The sequence below is a fragment of the Lampris incognitus genome, chromosome 2 (assembly GCF_029633865.1).
Source record: "Lampris incognitus isolate fLamInc1 chromosome 2, fLamInc1.hap2, whole genome shotgun sequence".
Lineage (NCBI taxonomy): Eukaryota > Metazoa > Chordata > Actinopteri > Lampriformes > Lampridae > Lampris > Lampris incognitus.
In genome coordinates this window covers 128750511-128758604 of record NC_079212.1, presented here as the reverse complement: position 1 = coordinate 128758604, position 8094 = coordinate 128750511, and positions in this window count along the sequence as shown.

The window sequence follows — 8094 nt, the reverse complement described above, 5'->3', positions numbered from 1 at the left end:
ACTCCTTTGATTCATGCGAACAAGGAGCACAGTGGATCTAATGTAAGCCACTGCAAAACCCCTCAGACTCGTGGTTAACAAGGTGCGGCTTGATACTGGTGAACTCTGACCCGTCATTGCCTTTCACCCTTCGTAGCAGAGGAGACTGCCTTATAACTGAGACAACACGCACACCAAGTATACATGATGTATGCTAGGTGCCTCGTTACACACACACACACACACACACACACACACACACACACACACACACACACACACACACACACACACACACACACACACACACACACACACACACACACACACACACTCACTCACATGGCATCTGAAATGTCTCCTTCCTCTATTAAGGCCACAGGCCTGTGCTCACTTGCCTGCGACAAGGAGAAGAATTCATCCAAAGGGAAAATGTTGAACAAGAGACCGACTTGCCAAGGATTGCTATTGTCCCGTTGTTGTGCTTGATGCCTATTTTTTTCCCCCTCTGGGTCAGCGCACTCCGATGAGGGAAGGATGAATAGCCATCCAAAGCAATGTCATTTACGGATGAGCGGCCTCTATTCCCCTTTCCTGTCCTCCTGTCGTCCATCTCCCCATTCTTCCTCCTCTCTTCTTCTCTCTCATCCGCTCCCTCTTTTTCTCCCCTTCCCCTCCCCTTTCCCCTCCTTTTCACATATCTCGTCTCACCTCGCCTTTCCTTGACAATTGGAGAGTATCCATTCATCACAGTTCAATCTGCTAATGCCACAGTGTGCAGAGGTGAACGCCAATCTGTCGCGCTGCCGCTGCTGCTTCACTCGCCATACACCCTGCTTCCGGCTTATTCATCAGTATGGCAGAGTATCACCAGGCACTGGCCTTCTTTTTATACAAACACACAACATACACACACACACACACACACACACACACACACACACACACACACACACACACACACGTGTGCGCACATACACACAAAATTACTCATGTGATCTCTCTGTCATCCCCACATGTACAGATAAACACACAAACATAAGTACATAAACACACACACACACACACACACACACACACACACACACACACACACACACACACACACACACAGTTACTCATGCAATCTCTCTTTCACCCCTACACGCACAGATAAACACACATACAAGCAATACATACACACACACACACACCTTACACAGGCAAATATGACGCACAAATACTCACACAAATACTCACACAAATAGAATCACAGTCTCTCGTTCACCCTTGCACACACCCAGATACACTCACAAGCATTATCGCTTTCTCGCCAGCCCCATCCCTCGGAAAAATGTCTCTGCCTCGCCACCTCATTTACTGCGCCTCCCTTGCTCTCACTTCTCCTCCCCTGCACCGTCTCTTCCCCTGCCGTGTGCGTCGCCTCGCTGCTTGGCCGGGTCCTCATGCGCAATCACAAATGCACACAAAATCCATTCTCCCTCATTTCCAGCCAGTCATCCCAAACAGTCCTCTGTATGTCAGTAGATAGTATAAGTAGACAGGAGGCTGAAGCAACATGTATGGCCGACAGCAGGCCCTCTGAGAACACCTGCCACCTCACCACTGGGACTCACCGGAGAGACGAAGGGAGCGCGGGACCAAAAAACAGTGAGCTTGGAGTGGAGAATAATTGTGTGTGTGTGTGTGTGTGTGTGTGTGTGTGTGTGTGTGTGTGTGTGTGTGTGTGTGTGTGTGTGTGTGTGTGTGTGTGTGTGTGTGTGTGTGTGTGTGTGTGTGTGTGTGTGTGTATGACAAGCCATGGGAGGATGGTTCTGAGCTGATGGAAACTGAACTACAGTGTGTGACAGAAATGGAGAAGAAGCCAGTGTGGCCATCATCGAAAAAGAGGTTCAATTCTAGTGCCATAAAGTACAGCTGGCCTGTGAATAAAGCAGTCCATTTGTGTTTCTGTGTGCAAGTATTGACGTGCGTGCGTGTATGCGTGTGTGTGCGTGTGTGTGTGTGTGTGTGTATGTGTGATTGGAAGACAGCTAGGTGACAAGGGGGCAGGTTGGAGAGAGTAATCTCCCCTGGATTAAGAGTCCTGCTCCTCTGTTAATGTGACTGTCAATGAGAATTAAGTCCCCGGACAGATCCCTCTCTTTCTCGCTCTATCTGCACTGGGCTCTCCTCTCTCCGCCTGTCTGCCCTGTCACACTAATGACACCGCTTTCTGTGGAGTGCCACTTACGCACGCTAAAACAATGGGGAAATAATTACACTCTCTCAATACAGTACAAATTGCAGCGGATGAGGGGGGGCAGGAGAGGAGGAGCGGAGACAATGATGACTAACAATTACAGCACGATAGGGGTTGGGTCTCATTACTGCGCTCATTAACATGCACCAATTAAGTCATTTTCCTCTCAGTGTGTGCGACGTGCGAGCGCACGGGCGCGAAGCTGAGGGGGGGGGGGATGTACCCATTAGAGTGCTCCTGCAACGCATCTCCTTGGCTCTGTGCGCAATCTGTCCCTGAGTCCACGGCGGCATCTCACCCCCCTCTCTCTCTCTCTCTCTCTCTCTCTCTCTCTCTCTCTCTCTCTCTCTCTCTCTCTCTCTCTCTCTCTCTCTCTCTCTCTCTCTCTCTCTCTCTCTCTCTCTCTCTCTCTCTCTCTCTCTCGTACGCTCGGCTCTCTGTTTCCAGCCGATCGGAATCCATGCAAACCGATTAGGAGCCCGTGAAAAGAGCCAGGTCAGCGGATCAGCCTCGCAGCACGCTCAATAAAGTGTTAAAGAGCACCGAGCTCCAACCGATCGCTTATTTAACCACGCAATAAACACTGCATCAATCTCACTTTACCAGCTGCACACGTTTGATTTGACAGTGGGTTTGATGCCGCTTAAATCAAACGGGCTTTGCATGGTTTGCATGCATGCATGCATGCAATCAAAGCAGAGAGGGAAACGGAGTCAGTTGAAGATCAGGGGGGGTTTCAGGGACTAAACCTGCCGCTCTCAGCAGAACAGCCTACTGTAGTCTTAGCCAAGGAAATCAAAGTTCAGTCGTTCGTTCGTTCGTTCAGCCAGTCGGTCAGTCAGTTATTAGTAGGCACCCCTTCTCGCTGTTGCCCACGGATGGAAAACGTCCCGGGTATTTTTTAAGAGATCTCCCCCTCTGACCCCTATGCAAGTTTCATTAGTCCTCACTGACCGTAACACGTAAACGAGCACGCAGGCAAAACAGAAATCTATACAACTAATTAATGCACCGAACGTGAATGAAAAACACCATCTTACCCAAAAGCTATAAACTGGAAGGCGTGATCATTGGGAATTGTAAAGGATCCAGGGAAGAACGCTTAGATTGTTTTCTTTTTTTTGCTTGTTTAGTGTTTTTTTTTTTTTTCTTTACTTTCTGCTTCGCTCCACCGGTTCCCTCCGCGGACGGGGCCACTTCCTTTAATGTTGGAGCCCTGCTCCCGGAGCCTGGACACACACTGAGGCAGGTTTCTATCAGGGGAGGGCTACAGCCAAGCCGGCTACCTCCTCCTCCTCTCCGGAGCTACAGAGTGAACCACTCTGAGACTGGTCCCATCTCTCATCATCATCATCATCATCATCATCATCATCATCACCATCATCATCACCATCATCTGAGCTATAAAACAGACAACGCTAAATCAAAGAGAGGCGGACGGAATCGCGGTTTGCTACACCATAAAAAGTCATCAGAAGTCAACCCCACCTCCCTCCATAAAAAAAGAAGGAAAAAATCCCAGGCGGCAACACTGAACTAATTGTACGGTGAGTGCTCCTACAAGTTGATTGACTGTTGACTGCTAACAGAGGTCCCTCGGTGGCCGTCGGACAGACGCGTTAGTCGCTGGAGAGATGCGGGAGTGATGCCGGTGATGGAGGAGTGATAGCCAGCGCGCCGCCTTCGCTCCTCCCGTCCGCGGATCGATTTGACGTGCGAGACGCGACGCTTGCTGTCTTCCCCATTCCCAACACGTGCGCAAGGCGACCGCCCCATTTGCCATCTCTCAAGTGCACCATCAGTGATGTCATAGTTTACGATAGCCAGCAGGAGAGGCTTCGGCTCTAATGAGGGGTAACTATGCCTGCTGAAGTGCAAGGAAGGAGGATGGAGGCGACGAAGAGGATGATTTAAAGATGAAGATGGCATCCGTTTTTATGAAGGAGAGTGATTTCGCCGGCGCTGCACTCTCGCCTTTGGCCGGGGAGTGCTATTTGTGTGTCCGTGCGTGCGCGCGTACGCACGAAGGAGTGTGTTTTCGCCAGTGCAGCGGTCTTGGCTTTGGCGGGGAAGTGCAATGTGTGTGTGTGTGTGTGTGTGTGTGTATGTGTGTCTGTTTACACGCACGCGCGCGCGTGCGTGTGTTGGGAAAATGAGTTCTCCTGTGACTCTAACCGCTTTTGACTGATTGACAGCTACTCAGCTCGGGACCGATCGAATCGATAACAGGCTACTCAGCATCACGTAATAGTCCGCCTCGCCTTCACTCTTCGACCATGTTTCACATGTTGTTTGAGTATCAATACCTGATTCGGTGCCGAGCTGTAAAGCACGAAGGTGTAAATCTACCCCCCCCCCCAAGCCCACCCGCCCCACCGCGATGTTAAACAGACTTTAATCACCACCGCCCCTCCGTTACGCAAAAGGAGATGGCCTATCAATTATATCATCCCCAGAATATTCTGGCGAGCTGATGGCGATTGATTGCTTCGCGTTGTATTTGCACTCAAAGTGATTTAGTCTGGAGGTGGTCGATGTCTACTAACGATCCAAGGTAGGGACGGGCCGATACGTTCAAATGTTTCCCAATGTCAGGGATGCGGAGCCACACAGTGGGGGCACGTTATTTATGTTAATGGCTCCATGGAGTGGTAAGGGGTCTGATCACGTACCCCCATTCACCGCTGATGGTTCTGACTTACACGGCCCCATTGTGTATTGTATATGCTTTGGTTTGTTTCAATAAACCGCATGATAATATAATATTTTGGCATATGCGATAAAGGAGCACCGCTTCTTGTAACTCTGAAGCGGTGCTCCTTTATCCTTTTGCTGTCGTGCACGATTTACAGGATTGTCAGTGTAAGTGTGCGTGACGGGCACACGCCTTTAATCCGACTGTGCAACATATTTCCCATTCGGGACAAAAATGTTATACTATAAGTTTATTTAATTTGAAGCTGATTACGTCTTGTTTTTCCGCACTTTGAGCCGGGTTCCTGGCGCAGGACTTTGGGGGGTTGCACTAGTCAGGACAAAGTTATTGGAAGAATGTTCCTGTCAACAGGCTGAGCATGCCTATATCACACCTCTTGAAAAGCAAAACCCACGAACTCAGTCGCACCAGGTGACGATTCAGTAAACTTAGATGGGAACCCACTCTGTCGTATATTTAAAGGGACAGTTCGCCCCAAAGTGCTCACAGCAGACCTCGTTGTGAGCAGTTTCATGTCAGAACTATTTTCTTGGAGCGAACTACACCCGTATGAAACTGTTCATAACAAGGTCTGTGGATTATCTTGAGAGATTTCTGAAAAGAGATATCGCTGTTGATTTTTTTTCCAAATGTGTTTTTGGCACACGGCACGGTGGCGCAGTGGTTAGCGCGGTCGCCTCATAGCAAGAAGATCCTGGGTTCGAGCCCCGGGGTAGTCTAACCTTGGGGGTCGTCCCGGGTCGTTCTCTGTATGGAATTTGCATGTTGTCTGCGTGCGTTTCCTCCGGGGGCTCCGGTTTCCTCCCACAGTCCAAAAACATGTAGGTCAGGTAAATCGGCCGTACTAAATTGTGTGCGTGCGTGCGTGAGAGAGAGAGGGAGGGAGGCCTGGCTGCCTGTGCAGGGTGTCTCCCCGCCTGTCGCCCAATGACTGCTGGGATAGGCTCAAGCATCCCTGAGAGCAGGATAAGCGGTTCGGATAATGGATGGACGGATGGATATTTTTGGCGCTTTGAGCAACACAAGCCTAGTGCCATCCAGTTCCATTATATACGAGAGCAGGCAGATATCTCTACGGCCAATATCTCCAAACCCGGGCAACTCATCAAAACGATGGGTTAAGAGGAAAAACATGTATTTTTAACTTTGGGGTGAACTGTCACTTTAAAGGTAGAACGGGTAGGATTGGTCGGTTGGGTTTCGTAAGCACAGCATTCAAAGTTGGCCCCTCCTCTCCGGGTCAACGTCACCAGAAGGACACGCCCCTGACCACGGTTGCCAGAAAACATCCCAGTGTACACGCCAACTCCGCGTCACCCTTCATCCCCATCCTCTCCGTCACTGCTCGCCAGCGGGTGAAAGACAACCCCAGATTCACTGTCGTTTTGGAAAGAGCTCTGTCCGCTTAGCGTTCCGCCAAAAATGCGCACATTGTGTCTTTTCGGCGCTATGTGCGCATTTGACGTAGCTTCCTCTTGGGTACGTGTTTACGACCTGGATCTGGCACCTAGCTGCTACGTTTTAAGAGTCCCGCTGCCCAGAGGTTAACGCCCAGAAACGTCCCGTACGCAGCAAAATAAGAAAACAAGAAAACCCGGGAAGAGGTCAGGGTCTCTGCAGATGCAGACACCACCACACACATATCTAGAAGATCATAAATGATGACTGAGAGGGATTATTTCTGTGTGAGTCTATACACTGATTTTTAAAGAAAATTCCTACTCGTTCTGAGTTCATTAAAAGAGTGACCCCAAACAACCTCGTAAGGTGTTGTCCTGAATGTTCTGGGATACAAATGTTCTGGGAGCCTTTAAACAAACAGTTTGTTTCATATCTCAAGTTCGACATTTTCCTTCCACGTTCACACAGCCTGCGTGAGGTTATGTTGTAGGGCGAGGGTTGCAACGGGGCCCAGGCGCCTATTAAACGCGTTAAAATCGATCGATTAATCTGTTTTTTGGCTTGAGAATCTAGTGTGGCTTTGTAAGAGCCTTCCGATACAGAATCTCCTCATCTTTTTTATGTATATAGATTTGCTTAAATTATTGCATCATTTTTTTCCCGCGCATACAAGAACTTTGGACAGGACCTGATAACGTAGCTACACAACCATATCCCATCCCCTTAGCATGGCTTGTCTCACGTTGTTTATTCATACTGTAACGAATTCCGGGGGGGGGGTAGTCGTGTTTCCCGCTCCGCAAGCGACGTTAACCAGTCGACTAAAGGGTCCGACCCGTTAGTCAAGGACCAACGTATCTACTTATCCATGCACGTTACAATACTGATCAGAATAGATTTTGTTATTATTCATATTAAAGTAAGCATGTCGATCTAAAGTTGTTCTTTTTCCTCTTGGGGTGAGGCGACTAATGGAGCCAGCATCCCGCGGCTGTAACAGGCAGCATCTCCCTCATATGCCACAGAGGCAGCTGAAAAAGTAGAGGAAACCAAATCGAAAAAGTGAAACACTTTGCCGGACATTGACGTGCGCGGGTGAATGGTGGAAAACTCAATTTACTCCGCATAACGTCGACTGCTGCACCGAGCAGTCAAAAAAAGAAAAAAGGTGGTCTTTCCGTGATATTTCACAATCAATCCTCGTAACGTCTCACTCCAAATGTCCATTTTGCATCTCGTTTTGAGCATGAGTGGAGTTGCAGGGCTGTCCTCTCGTATTGCTGAATGGGTAAGAATGGGGACGAGGGCCCTTCGGCATCTCGCATATCAGAGGCCTGGGTTATAGGATCCCCTCTGGGACTTAACCCCCATCCCAATAATCGTTGTCCCGGGTGGGAAAACTTTGGGGAAATATCTGGTCATAACTTGAGAAATATTTCTTCCCAGTCGATCGATATCCCCTACATGTATTTCCCAGAGAGGACATGTTTTTCCTCGTGTGCGAGACGCCTGGAGAGGTGGCCAGGGTAAGATGAGCTGGTCGTAAGTGATACCTTTATGTTGAGAAATGTTTGCCATTCTACATCAGATTGGGCTAATGGTCATGGCCGGTCACGCAGATGGAAATGGTAGAGGGATTAGCTTTGAACTGGAAAAAAAGGAAGACGAAGAAAAAAACAGTCATAATGCCTCATAAGTGTATAACGGAACAGAAACTCCAGAATATAGCAGACAGAAGTGTTGCAGTGGAAAGAGT